Source organism: Bos javanicus, chromosome 17 (genome assembly GCF_032452875.1).
Source record: "Bos javanicus breed banteng chromosome 17, ARS-OSU_banteng_1.0, whole genome shotgun sequence".
In the NCBI taxonomy this organism is placed as follows: domain Eukaryota; kingdom Metazoa; phylum Chordata; class Mammalia; order Artiodactyla; family Bovidae; genus Bos; species Bos javanicus.
Window position 1 is genome coordinate 59,112,598 of NC_083884.1, and position 14,824 is coordinate 59,127,421.

At 44.0% G+C, this 14,824-nt stretch overlaps 1 long non-coding RNA gene across 1 annotated transcript in view; it reads left to right on the forward strand.

Annotated features, from left to right (window-relative positions):
* Positions 1 to 14,230, forward strand: part of LOC133228875 (uncharacterized) — a 93,988-nt gene extending 79,758 nt beyond the window's left edge. The window contains exon 4 of the long non-coding RNA XR_009730394.1: positions 14,138 to 14,230. This is a non-coding gene — a long non-coding RNA (uncharacterized LOC133228875). The remainder of the gene's footprint in view (positions 1 to 14,137) is intronic.
* Positions 14,231 to 14,824: the final 594 nt, after the last annotated feature.

Consider the following 14,824-nt stretch of genomic DNA (forward strand, 5'->3'; position numbering starts at 1 on the left):
GGTGCCACTGCCTTCTCCATTCCCTCAACTTACTCCAGGTATTATAGGTATTAATACTATAGGTATGGGCTAGCGTGAGCCCATCCTCTATCAGAAGAAACAGATTCAGAGGCCAGTGAACTCCTTTCAAGCTTAAACTATTGCTTGTCAGGCTCCATGTCAAGCACTTCCCATGTTTTAACTCAGGAGTCAGCAAATTATGGTCTGTGGGCAAAATTGGGACAGTCACCCCCTTTTGTATCACCCACTAACTAAGAAAGTTTATACACCTGTAAATTGGAGGAGTGAAATCAAAAGAATAATTTTGTGATATGTGAAAATCACATAAAATTTAAATTTCAGTTGCCACAAATAGTTTTTAAACAGCTCCACTGAGATATAATTTATATATTTTAAAGATCTTTTGAATGCACAATTCGATGCTTTTCAGTCCATTTAAGGAGGTGCCAAAAAATTCAGGATCAAGATAAGTAATATTTTAATACGATACTTTTTAAAGATTTATCTATTTATCTTTGGCTGCGCTGGGAATTTGTTGCTGCCTGTGGACTTTAGTTGTGGTGAGCAGGAGCTACACTCGAGTTGTATGCAGGCCTCTCATTGCAGTGGCTTCTCTTGTTGAGGAGGACAGGCTCTAGGCACATGGGCTTCAATAGTTGCATTGTGTGGGCTCAATTGCTACTTGGCATGTGGGATATTCCCCTAGCAAGGATTGAACCTGTGTCCCCTACATTGGCAGGCAGATTCTTCACCACTGGACCACCAGGGAAGCCCAATATGATATTTCTAAAAATAAAAACGATGCTCCACAATCCATAATGAATAAAATATCAGCATTTTAAATAAGGACAGGATCAGTAAAAGTGTGGTGTACCAAGCAATATGGTGGCCTGAGGCAAAAGGAAAATCAGTCATACCGATCCTGTCTTTATTTAAAATGTTAATATTTTGTTCATTATGGATTTTTCCCCATTAATTTTAATTTCTGAAAAAAAAAATGGGATTAAAATATTTATCGTGACTACTGAGATTTTTTTGGTGTCACTTTAAATTTTGAACCCAAAGCAAGAGCCTCAGTCCCCTGGTGACCTCAGTCTGTGTCGGAGAGCCTCGGGCTGGGGGACGCAGCATTTAAGGTGGACACGGTGTGACAAGGCAGCCGGCAGCCCGAGGGACACTTTTGCTTCGATTCCTGTAACGTCGGCAGCGTTGTAAATGGCACCTTTTTCTTTTTCTACTGTAAAAATATTTTACCAACATTTTAAAAATATAATTTTACTTATTTATTTATTGACTGTGCTGGGTCTTCGCTGCTGCATGTGGGCTTTCTCTAGCTGCAGACAGCGGGTGCTATTCTTCAGTTAATAGTGTGCCGTTTTCTCACTGCGGTGGCTTCTCTCGTTGCAGAGCACAGGCTCTCGGGTGCTCCGGCCTCAGTAGTTGTGGCTCCTGGGCTCTAGAGAGTGGGCTTAGTAATTGTGGTGCATGGGCTTAAGTTGCTCCTCATCATGCGGGATTTTTCCAGATCAGGGATGGAACCCATTTCTCCTGCATTGGCAGGCGGATTCTTTACCAGAGTCACCAGGGAAGCCCTTCACAACATTCTTTAATTTTTATGAAAATACCTTCTGATTCTAAAAATAATAAATGATCCTTGCAAAAAAATTAAAAAAAACTCTAAACCTTCTAATAGTAAAAGGAAAAAAGGCTTGCCACAAATCCCATCACCCCAAAATAACTGCTATAAACATATTCAATGTCTGTCTTTCCAGATTGTTCTCCACCCTTATAGATAGAGATATAAAGGTGACATACTTTGGGTTCAGTTCCAAGATCATCGAGATAAAGCTAGTATCACTATAAAGCGAGTCTCATGCAGTTTTCAGTTTCTCCAGTACGTATAAAAGTTGTTTATACTATCCTGTAGTCTATTAAGTGTGCAATAGCATGATGTCTAAATAAAACAAGGTACATACTTTAACTTAGGAATGTTTTATTGGGACTTGCCTGGTGGTCCAATGGTTAAGACTCTGTGCTTCCACTGCAGGGAGCACAGTCTCAATCCCTGGTCCAGAAACTAAGATCCTACCTGCCTTATGTGGCCAAAAAAAAAAAAAAAGAAAATACTTTATTGTTAAATAAATGTTAACTATCATCTGAGGCTTCAGCAAGTCAATCTTTTTGCAACGGTAACATCAGAGTTCACTGATCACCACAACAAATATAAAAAATAATCAAAAACTTGAAATATCGCTAGAATCACCAACCTGTGACACAGAGACACAAAGTGAGAGAATGCTACTGGAAAAATAGCGCTGATGGACTTGCTCGACTCAGGGTTGCACATACCTTGAATTTGTCAAATAATGCAATATCTGCAAAGCACAATAGACCAAAGTGCAATAAAATGAGGTGTGCCCATATATAAACGAGAGCACACTGCACAAACTGCTGTAAAACGTGTGTTTTCATTCGACATACATCTTAAGTACCTTTCCATCTCAGTAAAAGCAGACCCACAGTATCATTCTTGCTTGCTGCATAGTACTCCATCATAAGGAAATAGCATTCACACAATTAACTCCCTCCCCGTGAACATCTGGGCTGTTTCCAATAAGAAGGAATGCTTTAAAAAAAAAAAGCAGCAAAATTCTGTAAAGCAATTATCCTTCAATAAAAAATAATTAACCAATAAGAAGGAATTCTTTTAAGAAAAATAAACCTTTGAAATTACTCACAAACAACAGATTTCATTTTTTTGCATTCTCTTCCTGTCTGTATGGCATGACAAATTTTTACATGATTGATATCATGGCAAGCATCCCATTTATATTTTGCAAAGTTTAATGTATTATAAACATTTCTCCTTGTTTTATAGTCTTCATCCAGTTTTCTCCTCCTCCAGGGTCAGCACTTCACATATCCTTTATTTGTTTGCTTTAACAATCTTTTCATAATTCTTAAAAAAAAAAAAAACCAGAAAAACATTTTTAGCTTGTTGGTCATATAAAAACAGGTCTTAGCAGGTCTTAGGCTGAATTTGGTCCATAGACTTGCCAGCCAGCCCACAGGTTATTTTGCCACCCCCTGTCTCTATGCTGCTGGGAAGGTCTCTATGTATACAGCTTTTTCCTTCTTTTGAACCACTTCCTTTGGATAACTTCCCAGGAATGAGATTACTGGATCAATGGACAGCAATGTTTTTAATGGCCCCTGCTATATATTGCCATATTATAAAATTGTGCCAGCCAGCAACTTGTGAACATATAGATTTCTTCCAACCTCACCAGCACTTATTATTAGGTTAAATCTTACTCTAATTTAGGACATATAAAATGATACATTGTTTTTAGCTCTATCTCCAATTGTTCTCAAAGTAGGGAATTTTTTCCTGTGTTTGATTGCTCTTTGTTGAGTAACTTTAAAGAAGCCGAATGTCAGAATCAGCTAAAAAGGAGCTATCCTGAGTCCCTTTCTTCAGTTCAAAAAATGAGATGCTCCTTTGGTTCAAATTCGAGTTCACATGTAACTTCTCAGCGAGTTCTGCTGCATTAAAATGACAGAGAGAAACCCAGTGAGGCCTTATCGCTCTGTGGCAGCAAAAAGAACTGGAAAGTAGGTCGAGGAATTAATCCTGCTGGTTCCAGTAATTAGAGTAGACAATGGGGTCGAAAGTTCAGGCCGAGCTGGGGAATGCAGCTGAAGAGTCTCTTACCATTGCCCCCTGCCTTCAGCACTGCCCTGGACTGGGCTTCCCCATCATGGCAGTCCCAGAGTGGGTTTTCTTTTTTCCCTGCTCTTTAGAGAGGTATTTTTGGTTTTTCCTCCCATGAGAAGTCAGATGGTCCCAGAGGCAGAAATGATTCCCACTGAGAGCCCTCTCCCTTCCAAAGGGATACCCGAGGTTATTTTCCTCCTCAAGCTTCAGCAAACTGGTGAGAAATATTAGTTCTCTGTTTTTGAGTCCAAAACAATGTGAGACGCTCCTTTTACTTTCAGTGCAGGTTTGCACGTGACTCTTGAACACATTAGATATATGAAAATGATGGACAGAGGCTGATAAAGTGGGAGGGACTCTGGTGGAAAGATTTCAAGTGTGAAGTCAGGGTTGAATTGAATGATAGAGTTCTACTAACTGTTTCTCACCAGGCTTTTTACGTAAAGCACAGATGATAATCTCAATTAGCTGAAGCCAGACAAGTATTAATAATATGACTTGAAGTGAAGGAAACATTTGGGTAGAATACAATAGGAAGTGTGAGAGAGAACTATGGTGAACAAAAAAGTGCACTCATGGGAATTCCCTGGTGGTTCAGTGGTTCAGAATCAGCCTTCCAATGCATGGAGGTAAGGGTTCAATCCCTGGTCAGGGAGCTAACATACCACATGCCTTGCAGCCAAGAAAAAACAAAACATAAAACAGAAGCAATATTGTAACAAATTCAATAAAGACTTTTAAAATGGCCCACATTAAAAAAAAAAATTAAGTGCATTCCTGCCCGAAAGCATTTACACTCAAGTGTTTAAAAATAAGGCTGAAGTAGGGCCCCCAGTCACCCCAGTTTCTAAATTCTAGAAGCACCACCAGAATCTTCCATTCCTCTATCAGCCTCCAATGTCATGTTTCCATTTCAGTCTCCACTTCCCTATCCTTCTTCACCTCCTCTTGCTAGGGTCACCTTGACTCCACTATGAAAAAAGCCAAACTTTCTCCCAAAGGATCAGTTGAAGATGGGCGGACAGCCCTTCTCCAGATAATGACACTCTGGTCTCTACCAGATAACACAGCTTAGGGCAAAATTGAAAGCAGGTGGTCTAGGCTGAACATCCTGAGTTGAAGGAAACAGAAACCTGCTCGGTCTCCCCCAAGTAAGACAAGATTTATTGTAAAGACACAGTTCTCTCAGAAACCAAGGACAGAGAATCAATAAAGAACCGAGAAGCCTCCTGAGAAATAGAAAGCCTCCGAGAAGCATTCCAGGGCCTCCTGGGGGCAGGCAGGACCTCAGCAATGGGACCTGTGGGCAGGCAGGTATTTTAAAATGGATCTGTTTCATAGGATTTAGGAGCAGATTTTCCATTCAGTTTAGTAAGCTTGGGATTTTGACTGTTTTAAACTGAAGATCCAATGAGTGCCTCCCAGGAATTCAGCCTACCACTGAGAACCATGCAGACACACCCATCCATCTGTTTTCCCAGCCTGCACGTAGAATTCAACTTTCCACCAAGGCATCAAAAATAAGTTGATAAAGGCTCATTAATTAAGCTTAACGAGCTGTGTGTGGCCACCAATTAAGAGATATGTGGAAGGATTTCTCCTTCCCTGGGGCCGAATTGGAGCCCCACAAAATGAGCCTGGGTAGTGAGCTGGGAAGATAGTCCACCTTGTCTGATGCCTGGCCTTGTGTTTCCAGAGGGTCTCCACTGGATTCAGTCTAGGGTTTGCTTCATGGGGTCACAGTTGGAGTGGGCAAGAAGGATACCCCAAAGAGCTAAGAGTGGGATGAGCCAGAAATGACTGCAAGCTGAATCCTTAGAGAGGTGGATGGTCAAGGAGAGTGAATCTGAGTTGGGTCAGCAAGTCCAAGGAGATCAGAGTGGCACTAGAAACAGGAGTCCAAGCTAAAGGCTTAAAAATAGAGAAAAGAGACACAGATTAAGGAGTAAGAATGAGGATGTTCCAGCCATGTTGACCTTCTTCCAATTTCTAAAAAAGCCAAGCACTTTTCTACTTCAGATGTTTGAGCACGTGATTCTCTGACCTAGAATACTTCACCTGGTTCTTTGACTAGATGATTATTTTGCAGGTTTTAGGCCTCAGCTTTTCTTGCCACTTCCTCAGCAAGGTCTTCAATAGTTGATACCTAGTAATTTTGCCTGCCCAACATCCATACCAGTTTGGGTGGGGGCGGGGGAGGGGCGGGTACAAGCATCATTTACAGTGTTTTGGTCAGCTTCGTCAGAGTAACAAACAGCCCCAAACACTGTGGGTCACTGCAACAAACGTTTATTTCTTGTATGGCACCTTTTAGCCACTGCAGCTCCAGCTCCGTGTATCTCTCATTCCGTGATACAAGCTGAAGGAGAAGCCACTATCTGGGACAAGTTACCTGGTGGTTGATGGCAAACAGCAGGTAACAACTAAAAATGTACACGCTCTCTTTTTTTTAAAGAAGTGTTTTTATTTTCAAAAAATATTTATTTTGCCCAGTCTTAGTTGTGGCGTGCAAGCTCTCTAGTTCTGGCATACAAGCTCTTAGTTGTGGCATGTGGGATCTAGTTCTCTAATCAGAGATCAAACCCTTTCCCCGCCCCCGCTACCCCGTATTGGGAGCACAGAGTCTTAGTCACTGGACCACCAGAGAATTCTCTACACTCTCTTAAAGCTATTAACTCAGACTTGGCATGTGAATGTCAGGCATATCTGCTGGTGCTCCATTGGCTTAAGTAAGTCACATGTCCCAGTCTGTCAAGATGGGGAAGGGTAGACCACCTCTGGGGTGGGGGTTGCAGTTTACACACCAGTGAACGAGTGTATAAGCTTGCTATAGGGAAGGAAGCCAATGGTTGGGGAAGAGTAGTACAATCTACCACAATCTGCTGAAAATACAGTTGGCTGCAAGTAACAAAAGAATGCCTGACAAACAGTAGCTTTAAAAAAAAAAAAAAAAAGGTGGTTTATTTTTCTCACAAAGCAAGATCTCAAGTGATTTCAGAGTTTGGCAACACAGTAATATCCTGACCAGTATCTCCGTACTTCTCTTGGGCTTGCTCTTGTGGTCTATAAGAAGGCTGGTGGCTAACATTCCAAGCTGTTTTTCTTCCACATTCCAACCAGGAAGAAGAGAAAAGTGGTGCTACTGGTAACTTCTGTCCCTTTTATTCAAAAACAAAAAGCTTTTCCAGAACCCTCTCCCCGCCACCCCCAGCAGCTTGTCTTATGGGCCAGACCTGTGTCATACATGTGGCCACCTATTCGTGCAAGGAAGGTGTGGAAGGCGAGGAATTAGGTTATATCAGGCTTGACAATGGAAACATGCAGAAGGGAAGGAGGTGGAGAAGTATATTCGTCTGGCCAGCCAATGGGATCCGCCATGGGACCCCCTGTTTCCCTCCCCCTGTTCCACGTGGTCTTGTAACAGCTGTCAGTCAAGGTGTCCTGGCTTTCCACTACTTCTCCAGCAAGGGAGGGGCCCTTGACTCATGTGAACTAAAAATAGGAAATGGTTGGCCATGATACCTCCTGTCTGAGGTATTTAAGACATCTCATTCCTCTTGTGTCCAGGATTCCCAGCATTTCCCTGGTTCCTGTTCTTCCAGCACCCTGTCCGGTTTTCCATTGTATCTGTGGGTCATCTCACATTTTTGCAACCACATTCCAGCATCATTTTCTGTTGCTTGCAAGCACAGAAGCCTGGCTGATAACACCATCCTTGATCACAGTGTTTAAATAGGGCCTCCCCTGCTATTCTTAGTACCTTGTTTAGTATTTTAAACCCCTGGAATTATATAATTGCTTTGCTGTTTGCTCGTGTCATGTCTTTTTCTGACCAGACTGTAAGCTTAATGCAGACAGGGAATGTGACAGATTTGATTTCACGGCATGCCCCAGAACTAACCCACGCCTGATATATTTTAAAGTCTTTAAAAAAATTTTTTGGCTGCACTGGATCTTTGTCGCCGTGGGAAGGCTTTCTCTAGTTGTGGAGAGCAGGGGGTTACTCTCTAGTCGTGGTGCCCGGGCTTTCCATCGCGTGGCTTCACGTGTCGTGGAGCGCGGGCTCTAGGCGTGCAGGTTCAGTTGTGGTGTCAGGATTAGTTGCCCTGCCGCATGTGGGATCTTCCCAGACCAGGGATCAAGTCCATGTCCCCTGCATTGGTAGGTGGATTCTTAACCACTGGACCACTGGGGAAGTCCCTATTTTAAAGTCTTAATGAATATATATTAAATGTATGAAGGAGTTCTTTAGGCATCTGGAGGTCAGAACTAGAATTTTATTTATGGATACTGGTCTAAAATGTGTTCTGTGGGTAACTCATTGTGGTTTAAATGTGTGCAATCACTATTAATGTAGAGGCAACTGGAAATATCAGGGCTATTGAAATGTGTTGGGGGGGGTGTCACTAAAGCACCCCAGAGAGGAGATTTCTGAATTTCCAGATCCTTGAACAGTAGCTCTCAAGCTCTTTTGCCCCTTTTGGTTAACTTAGGTGTGGCCGAAGGCCATTCAGTCTCCATCCCCAGTTCCCTTTCCAATTTGTGTAGTAGGAGTTCTACAAGGTTGGGAAGCACAGAGCAGGAGCCAGCCTTCCAAGAAGAATGCTGCAGCTGAGATCTTGGTAAACCTTAGTAACATACTAATTTTAGTTATGACTAGTGAATTGTAGTAACTCAGTAGTTTCCTAGAAAGTGACACTTAGTCACACATAAAGCTGGAAATCCACGGATGTATGTGTTACTTGCTTTCAGGACAAGGTCGTGGCCCTCAGGAGGGAGCGGTGGACCCTCTCAGTGGGCTGGGGGTCACCAACTGCGGACGACTCCACTGTGACCTGCAGGCGGCCGAGGTCTGGGGTCTGGGGGCTGGGCGGGGGGGAGTTGGGCTCCAGAGTCACAGCGAGGGCCCGCATGTCCAGAGTGCAGCTGGAGTTATCCATTGAATGAATAAACAATACCTCCCACACATAGACATATGACTGGATTTTCAACACTAGTGCAATGAAAAAAAAAATCCTTTTAAAGCAGAGAATAAGTCATCATGGCTTTTTGTTGTTAGGCCTTCTCTTAACTGTTTAATGTGCAAGTTGGTGAGATTTTGAGAGGGTCTAAAAAGGGCATCCAAAGGTGCTAAACACTGGGATGGCCGGGAACCAGAAGGGAGAAGGATGGGGTGCTTGGCTTGGAGCCCTCACCCCGTCCCCCCTGCTCAGCTACAGGCCACCAAGGGACAAACTCAGTCCTTACCTTTCCAGCTGGCACCTAACCCCTCCTGCCTGGCCCTTTGCTTCCTGAGGACTGCATCACCAAGGCAAGCAACCAACTTGCACCAAGGCAAATTGGATTTGCCCAAGCTGAATGTGTGTATGGCGCAAGCCCCTGACAGTAAGTTTTTTGGGTTAATTTTTAAAGTTACATTTTTTTTTTTTAAGTTGTCAGAAGTCCCTTTCTGTCCACCCTTCAGCTCTGCTTTCCCTGGGTTGGCTTCCTTTGCAGGAAGACCTCCCACCGATGGTCCCCAGCAGCTCCCGGCTCACATTCTACCAGTTTAGCAATCCTACGGAGAAAAGAATGCCTCTCTCCCCATGGTTTCAGCCAAAAAAATAGCTGCCATTCACCGAGTGCTTCTTCAGAGCCAAGCCCACCTCCTGAGCACGTTCCAGGATTCGCTCACTGATTCCTCACAATGACAGTCTGATGTCGCTGCTATTATTATCCCACTTACAACAGAGGAGACTGAGGTTACATAAACTAGCCCAAGGTCACAGGACTACTAAATGACAGCTGATGCTCTTAATCATCACGCTTTACTGCCCGCTGCTACCTCGGACTTTCCTGTAGTTATTTCCACATCTCTGGGATCGGGCAGGGCCTGTTCGTCGCAGTTACTGATAATTAGCCCTGTTCAACCTGCTTTGTGGGTATTATCTCATTTTTTATCTCCATTTCTCTTATAAGCACCCTGAGACTCAGAGAGGTTAATTAACTTTCCCGAGCTTGCACACAGAGAAAGAGCATTAGAGAGTGGAACCCCAATCTACTGGGTTCTAAACCTCCTCACTCAGAGACGTTGCACCTGGCGGTCCCTGGACCTGCAAAACCCTTCTCGCCGCCCTGGACCCCGGCATCCATGTGACCCAGCCATTCTTTCCTCCAGTTTTTCCTTAGTGAGGCCACCACTGAGTATAGGCCTTTTATTGTGCTTCACTGAGATCTTTTATTGTGCTTGACTTTATAGAGATTCACAGATCTTGCCTTTTTTTTTTTTTTTTAACAGGTTCAAGGTTTATGGCAACTCTGCATTGAGCAAGTCTATAGGCGCCATTTTTTCCCAATAGCATTGGCATACTTTGTATCTCTTTGTCACATTTGGATAGCAATATTTCTAACATTTTCATTACTATATTTGTTATGGTGTTCTGTGGTGACCTTTGATGTGACTGCGGCAAAAACTCACTGAAGGCTCAGATGACGGTTAGCATTTTTTAGCACTAAAGTATCCTTAGAGTATGTAATTGGTTTTTGACATCATGCTGTTGCATACTTAATAGGTTACAGCGTAGTGTGAACATAACTTTTACATGCGCTGGGAAGCCAAAAACTTCATGTGACTTGCTTTATTGCCACCTTGACTTTATGATGATGATGCAGAACTGACCTCACATCTCGAGGTATGCCCGTAACCTGGGTAAAACTGTAACCAGCCTCTCTACTTCTTCCTCAGCCCCTTACCTGGCTCTACTTTTTCTTCTGGAGAAAGGAAGGTCTATTTATAACCCTTTAATATACTAGAGGATTTACTCATTTATTGTGATCTATTACTTATTATTTATTCCTCCTGTTGTAAGTTTGACAAGACAGGGATCTGATTTATCCAGAATAGGGCAATGCATAGTAGGTGCTCCATAAATATTTGATAAATGAATGACGGGTCTTGACAGATGGCAGGTCAAGAAATCAGCCCAACATTATGTCATAAATTCTGTACGGAGTCCAATCAGAGTGGATAGGAGCATCTGACCACTAGATGATTCGGCAGGACCCCTTTCCCCTTGTACGTGTGTTCAGTCATGTCTGACTCTTTGTAAGGGCACGTGGACCCAGAACATCAGACAGACTGTGATAAGTGTGGGAGCCAGGAGGAATCCAAGCCCAAGAAGAGAGGGCCTTGGTTTTGTGTTTCCTTCAGTTATGGAAGCCGTTGAGGAACAAACTCAGTCCTCACCTTTCCAGATGGCATGCAACATCTCCTACCTGGCCCTTTGCTTCCCAAGAATGACAGTCACTTCTTCATTACCAGGCAGAGGTCAGGCCACCAACAACAGCGTGGGCACTTGGAAAACAGTGAAGGGGCCCCATCTTGTTCTGAGTTGGCTGTTGATCAGCCACATTCAACAGGAACTCAGGAAAAGCTCCTCAAAGCCCACAAGCGATGCTGTCTCTGGGATGTGGGGGCAAGCCCATGCCTCAGCTTCACCCTCTGCTGAGGATGAAAATAGTAAATGAACCTTAGTTATGGAGATCAGTATGTGCTTAGGGTTTTAGGATGGCAAGGAGCAGAAACAGCCACATGGGCAAGTAAATAATTGATTGGAAGGTTGTGGGGGTAGCTGGTCCTAGGAAAAGGGTGGACTGAAGCAGGCCTGGGGCCCTTGGCCATGACGCGGAACCAACAGATGACTCGGCAGATCCCCTTTCCCCTCATGCTCATGCTCAGGGGCATCCAACTCTTTGCGACCCCAGGGACTGGAACCTGCCAGGCTCCTCTGTCTGTGGGATTCTCCAGGTAAGAATGCTGAGTGTGTTGTCATTTCCTCCTCCAGGGGATCTTTGAACCCAGGGATCGAACCCTTATCTTTAGCATCTCCTGCATTGGCAGACTGGTTCTTTACCACTTGAGCCACCTGGGAAGCAGGTGCCCACCCTCTATTCAAGAGTCCAACTCCTGGGTGGCCTTGCTTAGGCAATATCCCTAAGGCTAGGTCAGTTGAGACAGGTTTTTTGAACCTTGATAGTGTCCGAGGCTCTGGTCTAAGAGCTGGGGGTGCAGCTGGGAACAGGACAGACAAGATCTCATGCCAGGCACCTCATGGTCAGGAAGACAGACCATAATCACCTAAAGAAGTGAGGGAGTCTTAGGTCCTGACCAGTGCTTTGAAGAAAATCAAATAGGGCAGAGCAGGAAAAGTTTGGTGACCTTTGTGCTGGGCTTGTAGGATTTCGATAGGGAGAGATGGAGGGAGAAGTAGGCTAGGCTTGAGAAACAGTAAACACAGAAAGGATGGGAAGTACAGAGCCCATCCTGGGAATGGAGATAAGCCAGGGGGAGCGTGGGTGAGGAAGGAAAAGAATGTTGGCGACACACCATGGAGAGGTCCTAAGGCTAAAGGGGTATACTTCACCTCCCAGCTCAGGGGGGTCCAGGGGACAGTGTCAACTCACACATAGTGGAGGCTGCCTTCCTCCCACTAGAAGGACGCTTTAGAATTACCCATCAGAGGTGTTGTCAGAAAAAAGGAGGAAAGAGTGCTGAACTGAGTAGAAAAAAAAAAAAATTCACTGTAAGCAAAGCCGTTCATTCATTTGACAACAAACACATATTGAGCACTACTCTGGTGTTCCAAGCTTCTGCTTGACATAGAGCCGTAGAATCCTGAGCTTCAGATCTTCCCTCCCAAGCCCCCTCCTTCCCTCTAATGGACTCAACTACTCTCCACTTGCCTTCAGTTGTTTTAGTTTTTCAAGTTCAAATCTCTGAAAGACGTCTGATTCGCTTGTGTTCTGAGGCCAGCTACATTACAGGCCCAGGGCAGGTCCAATCAGGACCCACCATGGGGCATGAACAACGGACAGTGGTTCCCCAAAGCAGCATGGTTATCTCCAGAGGAAGGGAAGTTGGGCTCATGTCAGAAGACACAGTCATAAGCAAGGATCATGATGGCAGGTCAGCCTCACAGCCTCCTTCACGGAAATCAGTGCGTGACTCCTGACTTGGACCAAGAGTTGTTTTCATGGTACCGGCCAGAGTCCTGTGCCAAGGCTGCAGATCCAGTCCCAAGGGCTGGGGAAGAAAGGTTATGAACTTTCCCAATGGAGGCAGTAACAATGATAGGGATGCAAGTGATCACTGACAATTTTTTACCCCTGCATTTGCATTCAACCATTTGAATATTATTAAATGATTTATACTTTGAAAAGGCCCCTGTTCCCAGTTGGGCTTCCCAGGTGGCACAGTGGTAAAGAATCTGCCTGCCAATACAGGAGGCGCAGGAGACTTGGGTGTGCCCCCTGGGTTGGGAAGATCCCCCGGAGGAGGAAATGGCAGCACATTCCAGTATTCTTGCCTGGGAAATTCCACGGACAGAGGAGTCTCAAGGGCTACAGTCCATGGGGTCGCAAAGAGTCAGTCACGACTTTGTGACTGAGTATGAGCACTGTTCCCCATTTCGGAGGGTGGGAGGCACAATTAACTAATGGCTGGTAATCTCTGAGGAAGAGGCATAAGTGGCAAAGAGTGGAAAAGCAGAAACTCATCTGTTACTGTGGAATTGTACACTGGGCCTGCCTTCCTAAAGAACAACTTGGCAATACACTAAAGCACTAAAAATACCCAATCCCTTTGATCCAGAACTTCTAGGAATTTGTCATAAGGACACAATCAGATATGTATGCAAAAAATGTTCCTCCAAGGTGGCTCACTGTAGCATTAATATAATACTGAAAAATTAGAACTAAATTGAATAGCCAATAATCAGGGATTAGTTGAGTAAATTATGGCATGTCCATATGACAGATTCAATACAGTCCAAAAAAAACTGCATAGAAGCATATTAAATAACATGGGAGAATGTGGTATATGAAAAGGCAGGCTGTAAAACATTATGAACATCATGTCATCTTTGTAAGGTTAATTTTGGAGATCTTTGGGTAATATGATAGAATGGAGGAGTAACAGAGGTGGGTAAGGATGAGGGCTTGGAGATAAGACAGACATGAGTTCTGTTCCCAGGTCCACCACTTACCAGCTTGAACACTGTAAGCCTCAGCTTCCTCATCTTTGATATGGGGCTAGGATGGTTTCTGGACTATACCAAGGGCAAGGTACTTATTAAATAAATGTTTCTAACTAAAATGGTGGGTGATAGTATGTGGGTATATGTGTGTATGTGCTCACCATGGTGCTTTCCGGATGTGCTCAATTCCTCCTGAGTTAGGTTGTTACTGCTTTTGTAACTTGAAACACGGTTATTAACATAAAAATGGAGAGGCAAAAAGGAACCGTGAGAATATTATTCAACATAAGAAATGTCATCAGGACAGGAGGAATGTCAACAGTGTGTTAATTTGCCATCTCTGTCTGTTCTCAGAGTTGCCTGTTTTGAATCATTTTGTGGCATTTCTGTTCCTCTTTTTTTTAAGGACTAGTTCCAAGAATTAGAAAAAAAACACAAACAGAAAGACAGAAAACCCCCAAAACTTCAAGCCATGTGGGTGAGTACAATTTGCAGAAAAACATTTCCAAAATAATGTAGCCAACACAGGTCATGTTTTAAACCTCAGATATCTGAGCAAATATCTAAATAACACCTGTAAAGTTCTCCTGCTTGGTAACACCTTGCTTGTTGGAGATAATTTAGAGAGAAGGTTCCAACGTTCATTGGTTTTGCCTGCTCCAGCATCCACCTGCTCTGTACCCCTGCCCACATTGGCATCAGAATTCAGGTATTTCTCTGGGAAAATGGTCCCTTCCCCTAGATCCTTGTGGCTCAAGGTGGGCCTGGCCATGTATTGGCTTTAGAGGTAGGCATGACCCGGTCCTGACTAATAAGAGTACAGTGTTGTTCTGGCCACTGGGATTGGCTCAGGGATGGGCATATGGCCCAAGCTACACCAATCAGAGACAAAGAATCTTAGCCCTGGGATTTTTGGCGGAAGTGCTGATATTAAGAGTGCTGTCTTTCCACTGGGATGCTAAGCAGGTAGAATGTAAGGCTGAAAATGTCAGGAATGGTTCAACATCATTTAGGCTTGCTTGAGAATGGAGCAAACACAAAGGATGAAAAGGCAAGAAACGGACAAAGTTGGATTCCTGCTGACATCCCTTTA